The sequence below is a fragment of the Schistocerca americana genome, chromosome 8 (assembly GCF_021461395.2).
Source record: "Schistocerca americana isolate TAMUIC-IGC-003095 chromosome 8, iqSchAmer2.1, whole genome shotgun sequence".
Taxonomy (NCBI): domain Eukaryota; kingdom Metazoa; phylum Arthropoda; class Insecta; order Orthoptera; family Acrididae; genus Schistocerca; species Schistocerca americana.
The window spans coordinates 395,586,696-395,608,797 of record NC_060126.1 but is presented as its reverse complement, the minus strand read 5'-3'; the positions used below and the strand labels follow the sequence as shown (position 1 = coordinate 395,608,797).

At 41.7% G+C, this 22,102-nt stretch overlaps 1 protein-coding gene across 1 annotated transcript in view; it reads left to right on the top strand.

The window, feature by feature from the left end:
* Positions 1 to 22,102, top strand: part of LOC124544597 — a 38,673-nt gene that overhangs the window by 144 nt on the left and 16,427 nt on the right. The gene's annotated exons all lie outside the window — the stretch shown is intronic.

The following is a 22,102-nucleotide window of genomic DNA, read 5'->3' as shown; positions in this document are numbered from 1 at the left end:
GAATATACTATCTTGTTTTTGCTGCAGGTATATTCACACGTATTTTCCCAAAATATCTGTGTCTTTCCAATTTCTTACCAAGCCCACAAGAACGAAACCAGTTCCAGTAGCTAACACAAAGTTAACACCAATTTGTATTCACATATTTACTCTTTCAGACACAAATTAATAATACCTCTTGCTCTGGATAGAATCTGAGGCTCTTCTCATGTAGTGGAAATAACAGAGCCTATGCAGTCAAGCCATTTGGAAGGCTCGTCTTGTAATATCTAATCATAGTGAGTTGAAATGGCTTTCCTCTTATCTTAATCCAACAAGAAATTAAATTTAATCATTTTCATCCCTAGTATTGCTTATTACCAGAAAAGCACCACACACTTTGACTACCCTAGCGAAATAAGGTCACAAGACCTCTCTCAAATCCCCAGCACATTTTCTATGTAAAGATTATCAGTGACAGAAATTAATCACCACACAACAGTTGGTAACATGGTAGACAATAGCAAAACAAAAGTCAAAATATTGAATACTGTACTGTCTTCTTCAAATTTTCCTTTTTTTTAAAAAAAAAAAAAAAAAAAAGAAAAAAAGAAAAAAAAACTACCATTTAATTTATTTATTTATTTGTCCACATTAGTTACAGACACGAGATATTAAGACTAAAAACTTTACACCTGTTGGTTTTACAACTTGCAGATATATGTCATTTTAATTTTTATAACAGATTTGATCCATATAATGAATAGTTATAAAATTTGACTATATGCAGTACATTTACAACTTATTTCTACAATTAAAAATATGAATTATGGTACATGTATTCATCCATGAGATGCTGAGGCATTGAATAAAAGCAGTTTTGTAGTTGGTAGGATGTTCCAGAGTTTTTGAATTACGTAGTTTAGAAAAAGATTTTATATGTCTGGGTAATCTTTTGTACAGCATGCATTACATAGCTACACCATTTTGGCACAATCTGCTGTTGCAACAACGAACAATTATGTCACCGTTTGACCTCTTACTGTAATCATGGACAATTTTGTTCTGAGTGAAAAAGTTTCTTACCTTGGTATATATACATTTTTAACATGTATAACCCCCTAAAGTATATAAATATAGTGGAAAGATAAGATTTTTAGCTCTTACAGTGCTTGCTTTATTTATTATTCTTAGGACTACCTTTTGCTTCCTGAAAACTAGTTTACTCTGTGTACTTCTCCTCAGAACATGACATCATTCTTCTGTAGTGAATGTACACAAGCAAAGTACACATTTCATCATTAGTGTTGTTGCTTAGAATTCTGACAATAAAACCCATTTTTGCTAATTTTGAATTTAGGGATGTGATATGATGAGCACCCTACTAAAGATTTCACTGAATATGAATCCCAAGAAAATCAGTTTCAGCAACAGCCCTAATGTTTTGTCATCCATACATATTACAGGTTGTGCTGCATTTTTATTTTGATCTGTACTGGTATGGAAATTTACGTATACTGTTTTCTGGTATTTTCCATTAGTCTTTACTGATAAACCACTCAAACCTTCTTTTGTTGCCGTAGCACTATCACTGTAAACATGAATCACATTGTTATCTGTACTAGAGATGTTGAAAAAAAGAAATACAATGTCCAGTTGCAGAGTCAAGTGGTGGGTGGTGTGGAGCATAGGGGTAGTGACACACACTTTCCCCTTATATTTTTTGTACCCATTAATTTCCAAAATTTTCAACTAACTTTTAGAGAACATAATTGTGTTAAGAAAGTTCTGGTAGAATGAAAATACTTCAGAGAAAAGGAGACCACTCACAGAAACGCAAAGCATTGAGTCATCGACAGGGACATACAAAAAAGAGAGAAAGCTTGCCAACTCGCAGAGTAAATCCTTTCTCATGCTAGAGTACAAATACAAATACACCCCTCTCCCTACTCATACACTTGCCTGTGCCCCTACATAGTACTTGCACAAAGCCAGGATTGCCATTTGGCAGGTGTAATAGGCTGGGGTGGGGGTTGTGATGTTGTGATGGGTGAGATTGTTAGAGTTTGAGGGAGGCAACAAATTTGTTTACTAGGAATGCAGGAAAGGGAGGGGGGGGGGGGGGGGGGGGTCGCAGATGCATGGTCTGGGCCTGGGCATATGATTCCATGTGTTAGAGCTGAGGGAAGTGGCACACAATTAATGTGACATGGAGACATGAATTTGGAGGCAGAGGAAAGGGATGGGCCAGGATATGCCTGTGACAGGCCTGGTGTAGGAAATGCTGGCTGAATGAGTTTGGTCTTGCACAGGGATATGAACGCTGTGGCAAGGGGTTTGGAGTGGGAGTGGCATAGGAATGGGTTAGAATTTTGTGTAGGTTGATGGGCAATGGAACATCATTTTATGAGTGGTGGGAAAGATTTTGTGTAGCATGTCCCTCATTCCATGGCACTATTATAGAGAAGCAAAACCCGGGTGAACGACGATATGGTTCAGTTGTTCCAGTACAGTCCACATTTGATGATTTCGGGGGAGGGAGCAGGGAACTCCTTTGTATCTGATTCTTGGGAAGGGGGAGGGGGTGAAGCATAGGGGTGTTTGAAGATATGACACAGGAAATTTGTTTGTTGACTAGGTTTGGATGGGTGGGGGGAGGGGGGGAGGAAGGGAGAGAGTAATATCTGTCTGTGTAGGTCCTCATGAGATCAGCATACTGGGCAAGCGGGTTCTCATCACTGCAGATGTGCCGTCCATGGGTGACTAGTCTGTATGGGAGGGATTTCTTGCCATAGAAGGGATGACAGCTGTTGAAATGAGGGTAATGTAATGGTTAGTCGGTCTGATATGGACAGAGCAGTGGATGGAACCATCAGAGAGGCAAAGGTCAACATCCAGGAGGGTGACACATTGGGCTGAGGAGGACGAGGTGAAGTAAATGGGAGGGAAGAAGTTCAGGTTATGAAGGAATGATGATAGGGTGTCCTGGCTCTGAGTCCAGATCATGAAGATTACATTAACAAGCCTGAACGATACTAGGAGGTTTGGGACCCTGGGAGTCTAGGAAGATTTTCTTTATAAGGCCCATAAAAATGTTGGTATCAGAGGGTGCCACGCAGGTGCCCATGGTTGCGCTGCAGATTTCTTTATGCATCTTCCCCTCAAAGCAGAAGTAGTTGTGTGTCAGGATATAGTCAGCAAGGTATGTGAGGAGTGAATTAGCAGATTTGGAGTCCTAATGATGTCGGGAGAGATAGTGTTCAATAGCAGCAAGGCCATAGGCATGAGTGATGTTAGTGTACAGGGAGTTGGTATCAGCAGTGTAGAGTAGGGATCTAGGAGGTAAAGGATTGGGGAAGGTGGATAGTTGGTGAAGGAAGTGATGAGAATTTTTGATCTTACAGGCTAGATTTTGGGCAATGTGTTGGAGATGTCAACGAGTGTTGAAATTCCTTCAGTGGCATCACAATAACAAGTTAAAATGGGATATCCATAACTGTTGGGTTTATAGATTTCATTGGGGATTCCTTCAATAACAGCACAGTAACAAGCTGAAATATGGTGTCTAGAATTGTTGGGTTAATGAATTTTGGAGAGCATGTAGAAGGTAGGCGTGGAGGGTGACATTGGAGGGGAGGAGGGAGATAGAGTGGAGTGGGCTTAAGGATTTCAGTAGGAGTTGGAATTATGTCGAACTTCTGGGATGGCATCACTATGGCAGAGTTTATAGGTAGAGGACTCGGACAACAGATGGTACAAGAGTGCTGGTATCAATGGCGGTTTACTGATTGGGCCACCAGATGCACATGATGTGCATAATCAAATGACATCAGCAACTTATACTAGGCATAGCAGGTCGGAAAATTGTGCAAAAACAACAAGTAACAAGTGACAGCACAGTGTTCAAGATTGACCCAGTAATTAATGACAGCTCAATCAACAGCCAGAGAACTGATCATGCTTGCTCACATTATCACACCAATTATTTGTAAGAGGCAAAAAAGCAAGACATTGCTACCTGATCATCTCAGGTTCTCATGCTAGTCAACCAGAATGAGAATGCAGTGGTAGCTATTCCTGTCCACCTTACAGCAGCCAACAATTTGCCCATAGCAACATACAACACTGTTGATGTGGAAGTGGACCTGAGTTTCAGCAGGAACTTCAAATAGAAGTTCATGCTAGCAAATGTGATAGAACTGATATAAGGAGTGGACTTAATTGGTCAACAAAGGCTGGAGATTAACCTCAGTGCACCACAGATGATGATGGATGGTGAAGTCATTACAGGTACTATAGGCAAAGGGGCTACAAATACCATTCCCTCACCATGTTGCTCGATTTTTCAGGAGGCTAGACAAGAAGCTGATGACCAAACAGATGAAGTGTGGCATACCACTTCACACCATAGCAAAATGACACCTGGCCAGCCAGTCTCTCAACAACCGAGAAGATTAGCACCTGATCATTCTGCTTTGCTGCAGCAAGGGCAGAATTTGAAGATATGCTGGAAGCTGGCATTATACACAGATCAGATATTCTGTTGGCATCACCACTGCATTTGATAAGAAAGAAGACCCATGGAGATTACCATTGATTAACAACACATAACATTCCGCCCACTATCCAGTCCCTGATGTAACAGATTTTCCCCCTTGCAGGTCCGGATGTTAGAATGGGCCCGCAGTATTCCTGCCTGTCATAAGAGGTGACTAAAAGGAGTCTCACATGTCTCAGCCCTTATGTAATGGTCCCCTCTCAGATTTGACCTACATATATCAAAATTATTCCGAAGAGCGAGCCAATTGGGGAAGGGTGCCTTACTTGGTGCATTGTCCATCATGCATTGAGATCTTTATCCCCTTTCTTGTTGTCACATTGCAGCCCATTCTCCATCTCTTGGGTGAGGATAAGCTGTTCACTATGCAGTGTCACTTTCTGTGCCGACAATGACCATGGACTCCTTTGTGCCTGACATCCAGCACGGTAGCCAGTCCATTGTGGTGGGGCCACCATGTACCCTGTTGGTTGTAGCCTCCCTGACAACACAGGGATCTCTCTGCTGATGCCTGTGCTGTTAACTCCCACACGTATGCCAAGGTGTAGATGCCTATCTCCCTGGGGCATTGGGACTCCTGGAAATTGCCATCCTGCCACGTTGCCCTTGCTGCAGCTGGGTGGCGCCCGTGGGAGGGCCATTGGTCGGAGTGGTTGCCATCAGGGCAGATGACGCACAATGAAGCGTGGTACATCATCTCTTGCTGGTGGCCAGCCACCAGCAGTCTCTTAAGTGTTTGAGGGCTCAATTTAATGCAAACACGCATGACCTCAAATTGTTCCCCTCGCTGGCCACACCATGGGAGGAACAAAAGGCTAAGGTTGGCAGTGGAGCTTATTCGCCCTGGTACCTAGTATGGATGAGAGCTGACTGGGAGTCTTTCATGACGATGGAGTCTCAGTTCTTTGTCGAGCATTTAGAGGACAAGTTTGGGGAGGTGGAGGGCTTGCCCAAAATGCCCTCTGGGTCAGTCTTAATAAAAACAGCATCCTCTGCCCACTCACAGGCATTACTCACCTGTGACAAGTTGGGGGATTTTTCTGTTACCATCACGCCCCATAAGAGTTTAAATATGGTCCAGGGTATTATATTCCACAGGGACCTCCTTTTGCAGTCTGATGACGAGCTGCGCACCAATTTGGAGTGGCAAAGCATTCATTTCGTCCGGCGCGTTCATCAGGGTCCGAGGAATAGTCAGGTTGCCACCGGTGCCTTTATCTTGGTCTTCAAGGGTGATACATAGCCAGCTAGCTTGTTAAAGCTAGAGGAGGTTCTTGGTTCACTTTATAGGAAATACAAAAAGTTAGTTATATGTGGTGACTTCAATATTAATTGTATAAGTGATTGTGCAAGGAAGAGGATGCTCGTAGACCTCTTTAATTCATATAATCTTATGCAAACCGTATTCTTTCCAACGAGAGTGCAAGGGAACAGTAGAACAACCATAGACAACATTTTTGTTCATTCCTCATTACTAGAAGGGCATTCTGTTAGCAAAAAGGTGAATGGCCTTTGAGATCATGATGCACAAATTTTAACTTTAAAAGATTTTTGTGCTGCAACACGTGTTAAATATAGTCATCAGCTGTTCAGGAAAGCTGATCCAGTTGCTGTAGAGACCTTTGTAAACCTTATAAAGGAACAAGAGTGGCAAGATGTTTATAGCGCTGATACAGTAGAAGATAAATATAATGCTTTTCTCAAGACTTTTCTCATGCTCTTTGAAAGTTGCTTTCCGTTAGAACGTTTAAAACAGGGTACTAGCACAAACAGGCAGCCTGGGTGGCTGACTAGAGGGATAAGAATATCTTGTAGAACAAAGTGGCAATTATATCAAAACGTTAGGAACAGTCAAAATCTAAATGCAGCAGCCCATTACAAACAGTATTGTAAGGTGCTTAAAAATGTTATTAGGAAGGCAAAAAGTATGTGGTATGCAGATAGAATAGCTAAGTCTCAGGATAAAATTAAAACCATATGGTCAGTTGTAAAGGAAGTTGCTAGTCTGCAGAGACAGGTCGAGGATATAGAATCAGTGCGTAGTGGGAATGTCCGTGTTACTGATAAGTCGCATATATGTACAGTATTTAATAACCACTTTCTGAATACAGCAGGTGAACTAAATAGAGCCGGCCGATGTGGCCGTGCGGTTAAAGGCACTGCAGTCTGGAACCGCAAGACCGCTACGGTCGCAGGTTCGAATCCTGCCTCGGGCATGGATGTTTGTGTTGTCCTTAGGTTAGTTAGGTTTAACTAGTTCTAAGTTCTAGGGGACTAATGACCTCAGCAGTTGAGTCCCATAGTGCTCAGAGCCATTTGAACCATTTTGAACTAAATAGAAACCTAGTCCAAACAGGGAATCATATAGCGCTCTTAGAAAAAAGTGTTCCGAGACTGTTACCTTTAATGCTCCTCCATGATACTGACAAGAGGGAGATTGAGTTAATAATTAAATCACTAAAGACCAAGAACTCTCATGGATATGACAGGGTATCTAGCAGAATACTGAAGTATTGTTCTATGTATGTTAGCCCAGTTCTCAGCCATATCTGTAACTTTTCCTTTAGGAGTGGTCGGTTTCCTGACTGATTAAAGTACTCGGTAGTGAAGCCACTTTATAAAAAGGGAGATATTGATAATGTTGACAATTTTAGACCTATTTCTATGCCATCGGTGTTTGCTAAAGTTATCGAGAAGGTTGTATATACAAGGTTACTGGAGCATTTAAATTCACATAATTTGCTGTCAAATGTTCAGTTTGGTTTTAGAAATGGCTTAACAAATGAAAATGCTATATTCTCTTTTCTCTGTGAGGTTTTGGACAGATTAAATAAAAGGTTGCGAACGCTAGGTGTTTTCTTTGATTTAACGAAGGCTTTTGACTGTGCTGACCACAAAATATTACTGCAGAAGTTGGACCATTGTGGAGTAAGGGGTGTAGCTTACAATTGGTTCGCCTCTTACTTTAAGAACAGAAAGCAGAGGGTAATTCTCCGCAATATTTAGAGTGGTAGTGGTGTTCAGTCCCAATGGGGCACTGTTAAGTGGGGCGTTCCCCAAGGGTCGGTGCTGGGGCCACTGCTGTTTCTTATTTATATAAATGATATGCCTTCTAGTATTACAGGTGATTCAAAAATATTTCTGTTTGCTGATGACACCAGCTTGATAGTGAAGGATCTTGTGTGTAATACTGAAACAGTAACAAATAATGTAGTTCATGAAATAAGTTCGTGGCTTGTGGAAAATAATTTGATGCTAAATCACAGTAAGACTCAGTTTTTACAGTTTCTAACTCACAATTCAACAAGAACCGATATTTTGATCAGACAGAATAGGCATATTATAAGCGAGATGGAACAGTTCAAGTTCCTAGGCGTTCGGATAGATAGTAAGCTGTTGTGGAAAGCCCATGTCCAGGATCTTGTTCAGAAGCTAAATGCTGCTTTATTTACCATTAGAACAGTATCTGAAATAAGTGACACTTCAACACGAAAAGTAGTCTACTTCCATTTTTTCATACGCTTATGTTGTATGGTATTATTTTTTGGGATAATTCTTCTGATTCAAAAAGGGTATTTTTGGCTCAAAAACGGGCTGTTCGAGCTATATGTGGTGTAAGTTTGAGAACGTCTTGTCGACCCCTATTCAAAAATCTGGGAATTCTGACATTGCCCTCACAGTATATATTTTCTTTAATGTCGTTTGTTGTTAGCAATATTAGCCTATTCCCAAGAGTTAGCAGCTTTCATTCAGTTAATACTAGGCAGAAATCAAATCTGCATGTAGAATGCACTCCCTTGACTCTTGTGCAGAAAGGAGTGCAGTATTCTGCTGCATCCATTTTCAATAAGCTACCACAAGAACTCAAAAATCTTAGCAGTAGCCCAAACTAAACTGAAGAGTTTCCTCAAGGCTCACTCCTTCTATTCTGTCGAGGAGCTCCTGGAAGAGCTAAAAAATTAAGCAAATTCCAGTGTTACATTGTTGATTTTCTTCATTTAAACTTACGACTTGTCACCTGAATATGTTTTTTTATATTTCATTTTATCTGTTTCTAATATCGTGTTATAATTTCATGTATTGACTCATTCCATGACCATGGAGACTTCTCCTTAATTTGGTCCCTCGGAACAATAAATAAATAAAAAAAAAATAAATAAATAAGAAGGTCAAGGTGATGGTCTACCGCTTTGACGTTAAGCCCTATATCCCTCCCCCAATGCAGTGCTATAAGTGCTGGAAGTTTGTCCATATGTCTTCCTGCTGTACTTCCAGTCCCACATGTCGAGATTGCAGATGCCCATCACATCCCAATACTCCATGTGCCCTGCCTCCCATCTGTGTCAACTGCGGAGAACATCATTCACCTTGCTCGCCAGACTGCAGGATTTTACAGAAAGAGTGGAAAATCATGGAATATAAGAACCTGGACCGACTGACCTACACTGAGGCTAAGCAGAAGTTTTCACGCCTCCATCCTGTTCATATGACCTCCTCTTACGCTGCCGTTACCACTGTTCTAGCCCCATCAGCTCCACCTACAACAGTTACCTCTCAGAGCCGGAAGACTACACCTGCCCCCTTGCTCATGGGGGGCACTACCCTTCCTGTTGCTCCTGCACCACCTACTTCAGGAGCAACACCCCCCCCCCCTCCCCCCCCCATAATTGCCAGAGAAGTGTCCAACTTCAACAGCTCCTCTCACTCGTAAGGTGTCCCTTGGATCCCTCCCTTCCCAGGTCTCCACCAGTGGGAAAGATGGCGCCCACCAGTGGCTGAAGTGCCCACAAGCAGCTGGTCATAGGGCTTCACGATTTTCCTCCATCCTGGAGACTGAATCAACGAAGCCCTCCCAGCCAGTGAAACCCAAGGAGCAGCGAGAAAAGTTCAAGAAGGAGACCTCTAAGACCAAGGAACTTGCGGTGGCACCCACCCAGCCGCTCCCTACAGGCTCTGCGTCTGAGGATGAGATGAAGATTCTTGCGTCCGCTGAGGGCCTAGATTTCGCCGGACTCAAAGACACAATGGATGTTGATTGTACATGTCCTCAATCAGTTGCAGCAGGTGATCCAGTGGTGTAATCTGCCTCCTTGGTCCCTTCAAACCTTTTTTGGCCCTGGACAATGTCATTTTCCAGTGGAATTGCAGCAGATTTTTCCGCCACGTTGCTGAGCTCCGACTACTTCTTCGCCTTCACCCTTCCTACTGCATTTCTCTCCAGGAAACTTGGTTTCCAGCGATGCGAAGCCCCACCCTCTGTGGCTATCAGGGTTATTATAAGAATCAGGCAGCTTATGAGAGGGTATCTGGTGGTGTCTGCATCTTTTATGCCCTTAACACTCTTTACAGTGAGTGTGTACCTCTTCAAACACCTTTAGAGGCTGTCGCTGTTCAGGTGTGGATGCCTCAGGCTACTGTCTGTAGTATCTATCTTCCACCGGATGGTGATGTCACACAGCATATATTGGCTGCACTGATAGCCCAACTGCCACCACCTTTTCTGTTACTCGGCGAGTTTAATGCCCATAACCCTTCGTGGGGTGGTTTGGTGGAACAGGCTGAGGCACTGTCATTGAGCAGGTGTTGGCACAGCTTGACGTTTCTCTCTTAAACAATGGTGCTCCCACACATTTCAGTGTGGCACAAGGCACATACTCAGACATCGACCTTTCGGTCTGCAGCCCTGGCCTTCTGCCATTTGTCCAATTGTGTATGCACGATGACTTGTGCGGTAATGACCACTTCCTGATCTGCCACTGCCACAGTGTCAATGTTCTGGGCGCCCCTCCAGATGGGCTATGAATAAGGCTGACTGGGACTTGTTTGCCTCCATTGCCACTATTAAGCCTCTTTCTAATGACGCCATTGATGTGGTGGTTCACACGATCATCACCGGCATTATTTCTGCCACGGAATCTGCAATTCCCTGTTCTTCCGGGTCCCCTCAACAGAGGACTGTGCCTTGGTGGTCACATGTGATCACTGAAGCGATTAGAGATCACAAGCAGGCCCTCTTACATCCTAAGTGGCACCCATCATTGGAACACCTCATCGCCTTTAAATGGCTCCATGCCTGAGCTCGTTGCCTTATTCACCGATGCAAGCAGGAGTACTGGGAAAGGTATGTCTCCACCATCGGCCTCTGTACCTCTCCATCGCAGGTTTGGACCAAGACTAGGCGACTCTATGGCTATTGGACCCCCATCAGTGTACCTGGGCTTTCCCTGAATGGAGCAGTCTGTTCCGACTCTGACACAATTGCAAAATTCTTAGCTTCTACAAATTACCCACTCGCCTTCCACTCCCTGAAAGAGCAGTTGGAACGTCAAAGCCTATCATTCCATACGCACCACCCTGAATCGTACAGTGCTCGGTTCAGTGAGTGGGAATTCCAAAGTCCCCTAGCCGCTTGTCCTGATATGGCTCCCGGGCTGGATTGCATCCACTATCAGATGCTCAAACAGATCTCGGTGAACTGCCAGCGAAGCCTCCAAGACATCTTCAACTGTATCTGGGTTGAGTATGAGTTCCAATCTCAGTTGCGGGAAAGCATAATCATACAGTGCTGAAGCCTGGCAAGAACCCACTGGAGGTGGACAGCTACCACCGCATTAGCCTCACCAACGTTCTGTGCAAGTTGCTCGAATGCGTGGTGAGCTGGAGGTTGAGCTGGCTACTTGAGTCTCGGGGCCTTCTGGCTCCATCTCAGGGTGGATTCCGTAAGGGCCGCTCTGCCACTGATAATGTGGTCTGCCTGGAGTCTGCCATCCGTATGGCATTTTCCCACCGTCAGCATCTGGTTGCCGTCTTTTTTAACATGTGGAAGGCATACGATACCACATGGCGACATCACATCCTCACCACACTTCATGGGTGGGGTCTTAGGGGCCTGCTCCCCATTTTTATTCAAAATTTTCTGTCGCTTCTTTCCTTCCGCATCCGAGTTGGTTCCTCCCACAGTTCCTTCCAAGTCCAGGAGAATAGGGTCCCACAAGGCTCTGTCTTGAGTGTCTGCCTCTTTTTAGTTGCTGTCAATGGACTAGCTGCAGCCGTGGGAATGTCCGTATCGGCTTCTTTGTATGCTGACAACTTTTGCCTGTACTATAGCTCCACTAGCATTGCAGTTGCTGAATGGCAGCTACAGGGTGCTATCCACAGGGTGCAGTCTTGGGCTGTCATGCGCGGCTTCCAGTTCTTGGCCGTCAAGGTCTGCATCATGTATTTCTGCTGGCATTGCACTGTTCACCCTGAGCCACGGCTTTATCTTGACAGCGAACCTCTTGCTGTGGTGGAGATGCACCATTTTTTGATACCGGTTGACGTGGTTCCCTCATATTCGGCAGCTTAAACAAATGTGCTGGCGCCATCTTAACACTCTTTGTTGCTTGACTCACAGCAGCTGGGGTGCCAATCAGTCTACCCTTCTACGACTGTATCAGATGTGGATTCAGTCCAGTTTTGATTATGGGAACCTGGCTTATGGTTCAGCATCGCATTCTGCATTGCGTTTGCTTGACCCCATACTTCACTGCGGGATACGACTCGCAACTGGAACTTTCTGCACAAGCTCTGTAAACAGCATACTTGTGGAGGCTGGTGTCCCTCCACTGCGGATCCGGCACCTACGTCTACTGGCCGCTTATGCTGCACATGTTTGTAGCTTGTGCAGGCAACCATCTTACCATCTCCTGTTCCCCAACTTGGTCGTCCATCTTGCAGAATGGCAGCTCCGGTCAGGGTGTATGATCATGCTACGCATCTGGGCTCTTTTCTCTGGGTTTGAGTTTTTCCCTCTCCCACCTCTTTTTCTGTGCCCTGCCCATGCCTTCACATGGATTTGGCACAGAGCCCGAAGGACTCAGTCCCTCCTGAGGCCCTCTGCCACTGCTTTCTTTCCATCCTTGCCGCGTTTCACGGCTCTGACGTGGCCTATACCAATGGTTTGATGGTTGCTGGTTGAGTTGGTTATGCTATTACTCTTGGGGATCATTGCTGACTGGCTGCAGTGTTTTCACTGCAGAGCTTGTCACCATTTTTTGCACCCTAGAGTAGATCCGCTTCTGCTCAGGTGAGTCCTTCATTATCTGTAGTGACTCTCTGAGTGGTTTACGAGCTATCAACCAATGTTTCCCTTGCTCTCGTCTGGCGATGGCCATCCAGGAGTCCTTCCATACTCTTTCCCGCTGTGGCTGCTCCGTGGTCTTTGTGTGGGCCCCGGGTCATGTCGGCACGCTGGCCAAACAGGCTGTCAGTGCACTGGCACCTGGGGTGATAAATGGCGCACCCTGCCTTCACCAAACAAACTTTGGGTCGTCAAGGAGACTACAGGTGTGTGGCATTGGCCATACCTGGTTGACGCACAGTCATCTCTTGCGCCACGAGGACCCACCTCTCTGTCACTGTGGATCAGTGTTGACAGCGGTTTGCATCTTGTTGAGCTGTCTGCTTTTAACTGCACTCAGGCAGACATTTGTGCTGCCTGATACGCTCCCTGCACTTTTAACGGACGATGCTGCAATGGCAGACGTACTTTTGAGTTTTATTCATGCAGGGGGCTTTTATCGCTCGATCTAAGGGTTTGTCTTTTTTTGGGTTGAATCTGGCCTTTGGCCTACGGTTTTAGATTGGGGTTTTTAGTGTGTCTCTTGGTGGTTGGCTTTTCCTTTTTTGTTTCCATGGTCAGCCAACCACTGTCACACTCTGTGTGCTTTTAATTCCTTTTATCTGGTCTTTGTCTGTGTCTTTCTTGTTCTGTGTTCTCTCTTGTCATCTCTGTAGCATGTTTTTTTTATCCCTTATGGACACTTCATGGTTGTGGAAATAGGGACTGATGACCTTTGCAGTCTGGTCCCTTCAACACCCACACACCAACCAACCTATAACAGTTTTTACAAATATGCTAGCCAAAGCTACAGTCTTCAGTGAGGTTGATTGTAAGTAGGGTTACAATCAGGTACTGGTGGCAGAAGAGGACATACCCAAGACAGCAGCAATAATATTGTTGGTATTTTTGATGATCTGCTTATGCCATTTGGTTTAAAAAATGCTGCTCTAATATGCCAGCACTTCATAGGTGAGGTGTTAAGGGGTTTGGATTTCTGTTTTGTTTATCTTGATGATATCCTAATATTTTCTCAAAGGACAGCATCACATAAGGAACACATCAGAGCAGTGTTCAGATTGATAAGCAGATATGGGCTAGTAATAAATGAAGCAACATGTGTTCTACACCAGAAGCAGGTAACATTCTTCATACAGTTTTGGCAGCAGCATATATTGCCCCGGAATATTTTGCTGACATTGGTAGTGGATGGGCTCTTAGAATCGCAACAGTCACTCCATCAGGTTGTGTATTACATTAACACTGCATTCCCTTGCAGGGCAGTTCTCTTTCTCCACACATGACGAGAACGTCACATGTTAGTGGTCAATTCACCATTGACTCAAAATATCTTTGGGCTCAATGGTTTTTTTTGTTTTTGGCTTCCAGGTCAATGTTGAAGTGCATATGGTGCCCCAGTCTATTTCTTTTCATGATCTGAACTCTTTACTGCAGTCGTACAGCCCACTGTTTGAGAATATCTAGGGCCAGGCAGAAAATTTCGAGGCATATGTTTCTCTTAAGCCATCAGTGGTACCTAAATCTTGTTGCTTGCGCCCCATTCCTTTAGCCACACATGGCAAGGTAAAGGCAGAGTTGCAGTGTTGGCCGGATCAAAGCATCATTTCTCCATTTCGTCAAGTCATTGGGACATATGTTTGGTGGTGATTCAGAAGCCCAGTGGTGCTGTACGCCTTGGCAGCAAGTTTAAACTGATGGACAACAAGCAATATGTCATGGAATCATATCATGTTCCATGGGAGGCAGAGTTGTTAGAAAAGTTCTACATATGGATCTACAGAAATACTCCACAAGCCACCATATGGTGTGTGGCAGAGGATATCCTGTACCTCTGGTAGTCATTTCCTTTTCTGTTCTACTCACAAATAGAGCAAGGGAAAAATGACTGTCTGTATGCCTCCATATGAGACCTAATTTCTCTTATCTTATCTTTGTAGACATTACACAAGATGTATGATGGCGCAGTAGCATTGTTTTGAAATCAGCTTCTTTCTCTACCTTTCCTCTATAGTGTTCCTCGAAAACAACACCACCTTCCATTCATGGATTCTCATTTGAATTCCTGAAGCATGTCCATAATACCTGTGTGTTGTTTGAAGCTGTCAGTAACAAATCTAGCAGCCTGCCTCTGAATTTCTTCAACGTCCTCCTTTAATCTGACGTAGTGTGGATCCCAAACACTCGAGCAGTACTCAAGAATTGCTTGCACTAGTGTCCTATGTGTGGTCTCCTTTACAGATGAACCACACTTTCCTAAAATTTTCACAATAAACTGTAGTCAACCATCCACTGTATTACAATACTTACGTGCTTGTTCCATTTCAAATTGCTTTGCAATGTTATGCCTCGATATTTAATCAATATGACAGTGTCAAGCAGTACACCACTAATGCTGTATTTGAACGTTATGGGTTTGCTTTTCCTACTCATCTGAATTAACTTACACTTTTCTACATTTAGAGCTAGATGCCATTCATCACATCAGCTAGAAATTTTGACTAAGTTGTTAGGGGCAAGTATGATTTGCACATTAGTTTGCGCGATGATTACCTGTAGCTACCACTGCAAGTGGTTTCTCAGACTTTCCTGGTCTTCATTATCCCCTTTAGTCTTTACCAGTTTAATTGCTTGCCTTTTGGAATCTTATCTGCGGCAGATTTTACCAACAGTGTTTGGAGCAATTGATTTGGGACATCCCCATTGTGTCAAATACCTTAACGACTTCTGATTGTGGGCCTTACTTGGAAAGAGCAATTACAAAACCTTCAGTTGTTTTACAACCCCTCCTGGAGAGCTGCCTTCATTGCAAGCTGTAAAGGTGCACTTTTTTCGTCCCAGAGGTGCATTTCTTGGGTCATGTGCTTAGTAAGGATCATCCCATCACTACGGATGATCACATCAAAGCCATCGACATCTGCACCTACATCTATACTCTGCAAATCACTGTGAAGTGCATGGCAGGGGGTTGTCCCACTGTACCAGTTATTAGGGCTGCTTCCTGTTCCATTCACAGACTGAGTGCAGCATAAATGTATGTTTAAAAAATGCCTCTGTGCATGCTGTAATTAATCTGATTGTTTGCTCATGATCCCTATGTGGTTGATATGTAGGGGGTTGTAGTTTATTTGTTGATTCATCATTTAAAGCTGATCCTGAAACTTTGTAAGTAGGCTTTCTTGGGACACTTTTTGTCTACCTTCAGGAGTCTGCCAGTTCAGTTTCTTCAGTATCTTTGTGACACTCTCCCATGGGCCAAGCAAACTTGTGGCCACTCTTAGTGCCATTCTCTGTATATGTCCAGTATCCCTTGTTAATCCTATTTGGTATAGGTCCCACATATTTGAGGAGTATTCCAGAATTGGTTGCACGAGTGATTTGTAAACAATCTCCTTTGTAGACTGATTCCATTTTTCCCAGTATTCTACCAATTAACTGAAGTCTGCAATCTGCTTTACTCATGACTGAGCCTATGTGATCATTTCATTTAATATGCCTGCAAAGTGTTACACTCAGTTGGCTGATTCTAGCTGTGACTAATTGATATTATGCTATATTTTACAGACTATAAAATGCTGTGGATTATAGGTGCACCTTAATTTTTACGCAATTTGAAAAAAATGACATTTTTACCATTTTTATTATTAAATTGCAAAAGCCACACTAGAAAAAATTGTAGTTATTGATAAACCAAACTGACCTTTAAAATCTCTAAAAATTGTCATCTGAACTTTCTTCATCTTTTTCTTCCTCTTCATCATCATTATGGTCCTTTTCAAATGTAAGATTGTCTTGCCATCAAAATAGTTACTTATGCCACACTTCTTGAAAGATTTAACAATAACGCCTTCTCTCACTCTACAATGACTGTTATATCCACTGATGCACTTGTTTGATTGTAGGTTGTTTTAAAGCTTCCTTCAGCATCAATTCATGTTGGGTTTCATCCATCATCCACTTATTCCACCCCAATATGTCATCTTCTAGTTTTGGCCATCTTGCATTCAGTCCTATTTTTGACATTCAGTCCTCCTCTTTTTTTCAGTTCTCCTTTGCTAGCCTGCCAATCGCAAATGGTTTTCTCTGTTGCTGAAAGGCTGAAATGCCGCTCAGCTGCTCAGTTTCCATGTTCTTCTGCTTAAGCTATTACATTCAATTTATAGCTCGGATCATATGAATACCTTTTATTTTTTACCGTTACGAACCTAACTAATAACAAAAATATTGTACTGTTACTGATAACACAAATCACTTTCAGTTCAAGTTCACTTGCTTTGTAGACAGCAATGATGCATCATAGGCTACATAGTGTTACTGGTTTGTGATGGCGGAGTGACAGGGAGACAGCATTAGCAAGCTTGTGAATCCCCACAACTCATATTTCTCACATCAGTGCACCGACCTGTGAGTTGAATCCAATGTTTCCAGGTAGAGATCGATTTCCCATGGCATTGAATGTATAGCCATGTTTAAGACTGGCAGGAATTTTAAATCAAACTCTGGACATTTTTATGTTAATTTCAAGTATAAGATGCACATGAATTTTGGAGGCAATTTTTTGAAGGAAAAAGTGCATCTTATAGTCTGTCACAGAATACTACATTTTTCATTTTATGAAATGCACTGTTTTACATTTTTGAACAGGTAAAGCAAGTTTCCAATCTTTGCATCACCTTGAAATCTTACCAAGATCTGATTGAATATTTCTGCAGCTTCTTTCAGACAGTACTTCATTATAGATAAATGCATCACATGCAAAAAGTTTGAGGTTACTATTATATCATCATAATGGTCCAACACACTTCCATGGGGCACATCCAATGTTACTTCAACATTAGATGATGGATCTCCATACAAGATGACATGGTGCATCCTCCCTATCAAAAAATCACCAATGCAGTCATAAATTTCACTTGATACCCCATATGGTTATACTTTTGAGGATAAGCATAGATATGGTATTGAGTGAAATGCTTTTTGGATTCAAGAAATATTGCATCTACCTGACTACTTTGATCCAAAGCTTTTAATATGTCATGTGAGAAAAGTGTAAGTAGGGTTTTGCATTAGTGATGTTTTTGGAATCCATGCCAGCTGGCATGGAGGAGGTCATTCTCTTCAAGTTATGTCATTATGTTTGAGCTCAGAATATGTTCTAAGATTCTACAACACATTGATGTCAATAATATTGAATGGTAGTTTTGTGGATCACTCCCACTATTCTTTTTGTGGATGCGAGTGACATTTGCTTTCTTCCAACTACTGGGCATGATTTGTGTTAAGAGGGATCTATGATAGATTACAGTTAACAGAGAGGCTTACTCAGCTGTAAATTGAGTACAGAATCTGATAAGGATCGCGTCAGGCCCTGAAGCTGTGTTCATTTTTTAATGCTTTGAGCTGTTTCTCAACACTGCTGACACTAACACTTATTTCACTCATCTTTTCAATTGTATGAGGATTAAATAGGAGCTTTTCTCCTGGGTTTTCCTTTGTAAAGGAACATTTGAAAACAGACTTCAGCATTTCAGCTTTTGCTTTGCTGCCCTTAGGTTCAGTCTTTATGTCATTCATGAGTGTCTGGACATTAACTTTGAAGCCACTATCAGCTTATACATACGACTGGAATTTCTTTGGAGTTTATGGAAGATAATTTGACAATGTTCTGCTATGGTAGTCAGTGAAGAGTTCACGCATTGTACTCTTGACACTCAAATATGTTTCCTTAGTATCTCTCTATCTGTAGTCTGTGCTTTGTTTTACTCCTATTATGCAGTAGTCTCTGTTCCTTTAGAAGTTTCTTTACAATGTGTATATGCCACAGAGCGTGCCTCCCATTATGAACTGTTCTGCTGAGTATGTATCTATCCAAAGGATGGTCAACTATTTTTTTTAAACTTGAGCCATAGTTCCTCTACATACTCCTGCCCTATGCTGATAGTTTCAAGCTCTTCATGGAGGTATGATACTACTGATATTTTATCTAGTTTACTGAACATATATAACTTTCTACTTGTTTTAGTTGTCCTTAGGTAATGACTGTTGCCACAACTGTAGTCTGGCAGATCTATTTAGTGTGGCAAATCTATTTAACAAGTACTTTATATCCGTTACTGATAGAATGGGATTGTCAGGATCAGTAAATAATGCACTCGAATATCTGAAACTAGCCTTTACAAATAGCTTCAGCTACATGAATATGTCACTCACTTCACCAAAAGAAATAACTTCCATAGTAAAATCTTTGAAAACAAAGCATTCTAGTGGTTACGATGAAATATCGACAAAGTTAATTAAGGCATGTTCTTGTGAGTTTAGTACAATTCTAAGTTACTTGTGTAACCAGTCAATTATAACTGGGACATTTCCTGACTGGCTAAAATATGCAGATGTTAAGCCTCTATTCAAGAAAGGGGATAAAGAGATACCATCAAACTACAAACTGATTTCACTTTTGCCAGCATTCTCAAAAATTTTAGAAAAAGTAATGTACAGGCAGCTTCTCAACCATCTGACCACAAATAACATATTATCAAGAACACAGTTTGGATTTCTGAAGGGTTCTGATATCGAGAAGGCTATTTACACCTACAGTGAAAATGTACTTAATTCATTAAATAACAAATTACAAGCAGCAGGTATTTTCTGTGATTTGTCAAAGGCATTTGATTGTGTGAACCACAACATCCTTTTAAATAAATTAGAATTCTATGGTGTCACGGTCAGTGCTGCAAAATGGTTCAAGTCATACCTAGCTAACAGGAAACAAAGGGTGTCAGTACAAGGGACTAGTGAATTAAGTCATCAGGCATCATCAGAATGGGAAGAAATTACATGTGGTGTCCCACAAGGATCCATCTTAGGGCCATTGCTTTTTCTTGTGTACATTAATGATCTCTCATCAGTTACACTGCCAGAAGCAGAGTTCATTTTGTTCGCAGATGACACAAGTATTGCAATAAATAGTATGTTGAGTGTAGTTCTAGAAATATCTGCTAATGATATTTTCATGGATATTAATAAATGGTTTAAAGCCAACTCATTAACATTAAACTTTGAAAAGACTCACTACATGCAATTCAGAACCTGCAAGAGGTTTCCACCCAGCATATGCATAAAGTATGAAGAAGAGCAGATAGAAGAGGTTGACAGTCTTAAATTCCTGGGGTTACAACTTGATAATAAATTCAGTTGGGAGGAGCACACCACAGAACTGCAGAAACGCCTTAACAAATCTGTATTTGCAATTCGAGTGTTAGCAGACATAGGCGACATAAAAATGAAAAAGCTTGCATACTTTGCCTACTTTCATTCCATAATGTCATATGGTATAATATTTTGGGGTAACTGTTCAAGTCAAACAGAAGTTTTCAGAGTCCAAAAGTGTGTAATATGTATTATTTGTGGAGTAAATTCACAGACATCATGTAGAAACCTCTTCAAAGAACTGGGTATACTAACCACTGCCTCTCAGTATATTTACTCCTTAATGAAATTTGTCCTAAATAATATATCTCTTTTTCCAACAAACAGCTCAGTTCATACATACAATACCAGGAACAAAAATGATCTGCACAAAGATTAAAAGCACTTACTTTAGTTCAAAAAGGGGTCCACTACTCAGGAACACTCATCTTCAATAATTTGCCAGCAAACATAAAAAAATTTAGTTACAAATAAAGATCAATTTAAAAGGAGCCTGAAAGACTTACTAGTGGCCAACTCCTTGTACTCGATTGACGAATTTTTTAATAGAAACAAAACTGTATAACAAACTACCTAAAGAAATTAAGGCAATAACTGGCATGCATAAATTCAAAACTGCAGTGAGTGACTACTTGCTACAGAATTGTTACTATAGTGCTAATGAAATTTTATCTACAATGTAAATATGTGAAAAATTTAAATAGTTTATACAATTAAGGCCAAAATAAGAAATGTGTACATTAGATTTATCTGTGTATTATATGTGGTCTATTACGTATATGTGTGTGTCTGTATAATCAAGGCCAAAAGTATGAAATGTGTGCGTGTAAAATTTACTTGTGAAATGTCATTCCCATGTGTTAAGAGTTATATTGCTATATACTGAAAACCATACAACAGCTTTTTTCTGTTAAACTTTATTGCAAATTATTTGACTCATCCTATATCATTATGTACCCCTGTACAGTGTATGATTCACAGGGCCAATAAATATACAATACAATACAATACAATATATTCATACTATTAGTATTGTTATTTCAGCTAAAAAAAAGTTGACATGTTCCACATCCACAAGGATCTCCTCAGCTTGGATCTATGGAACGAAAAACTAATCTAATCTAATCCCTGATACCAGTTTCGATGTGGACACCCTCAAAGAGGTCAGGTTTATTCATTGCCATTAGATCCAATATATTTCCATCATGTGGGGTTCTGAGCTATCTATTCTAAGTAGTTTTCAGAGAAGGCCTTTAGTAATCCTTCACAAGATGTTTTACCATGCCCACCATTAACAAAACTGTAATTTTCCAATTGATTGTTGGATGTATAAAGTCTCCACTGAAAATTACCTTATGTTAGGTGAATTTATGTACCAATTAACTATGGTTTTCTTTGCAGTTTTCAGTTACATCATTATCAAACTGCCAGCACCCAAGAACCTGAAGGAGCTCCAGTCTTCTTTGGGTAAGATTTCGTATTCTGCTATGCAAATCTGCCAACCTCTCAATTGGCTTGACCAGAAAGGCACAAAGTTTGCCCGGCAGGCTTTTCAGTCTCTCAAGCAGTGCTCGAATTCAGCTCCCTGTCTGGCTTCCTTTACACTGGATAAACTTTTAACACTGTCTTGTGGTGTGGAAGAGAACAAGCTGGCCGCATTCCTTCCATACTGTGGAACAACAATTAGCAAGACAGGATTTGTGCTGAAGAGACATAGACTGAGACTGGTGTTCTGGCCTGCCTCCAAGAGATTTGTTACACACTATTAAAGACAACATAAGTCTTTGAGTTCCTGGCACGTAGGGTGCCCCTGTAAATGGAGGAATGTTTACATACGACAGACTATTTGCACTTTTGTTGAGTGTTATGCAGAGCACTCATGACATTATTAAATAAAAGGAATTTGATAAGTCAGTTTTGGCTGAATGCTGGCTATAAAATGGAGATAAAATACAATTTGAAAAGATGAGAGTTTTTACTCAGATATCTATGGAGATTCTGATATTAAAGAAGTGGTCAAAATTAGAATAAACAGCAACAGTTTCGACAGAGACCAGGATTAAACACATAGTAGGGCATGGGGGCAGGCACTGGACATCAACTGAAAGCAAAGATAAAGGATTGATGCTTGTAGGGAAGTAGGAGCAACAGTTTCAAACATAATGCTTGCCTCTCATGCCACCTGATGGCACTTGGGCATCTTTATAAGCAGAACAACTTGCCAATCAGTGATTTTTAAC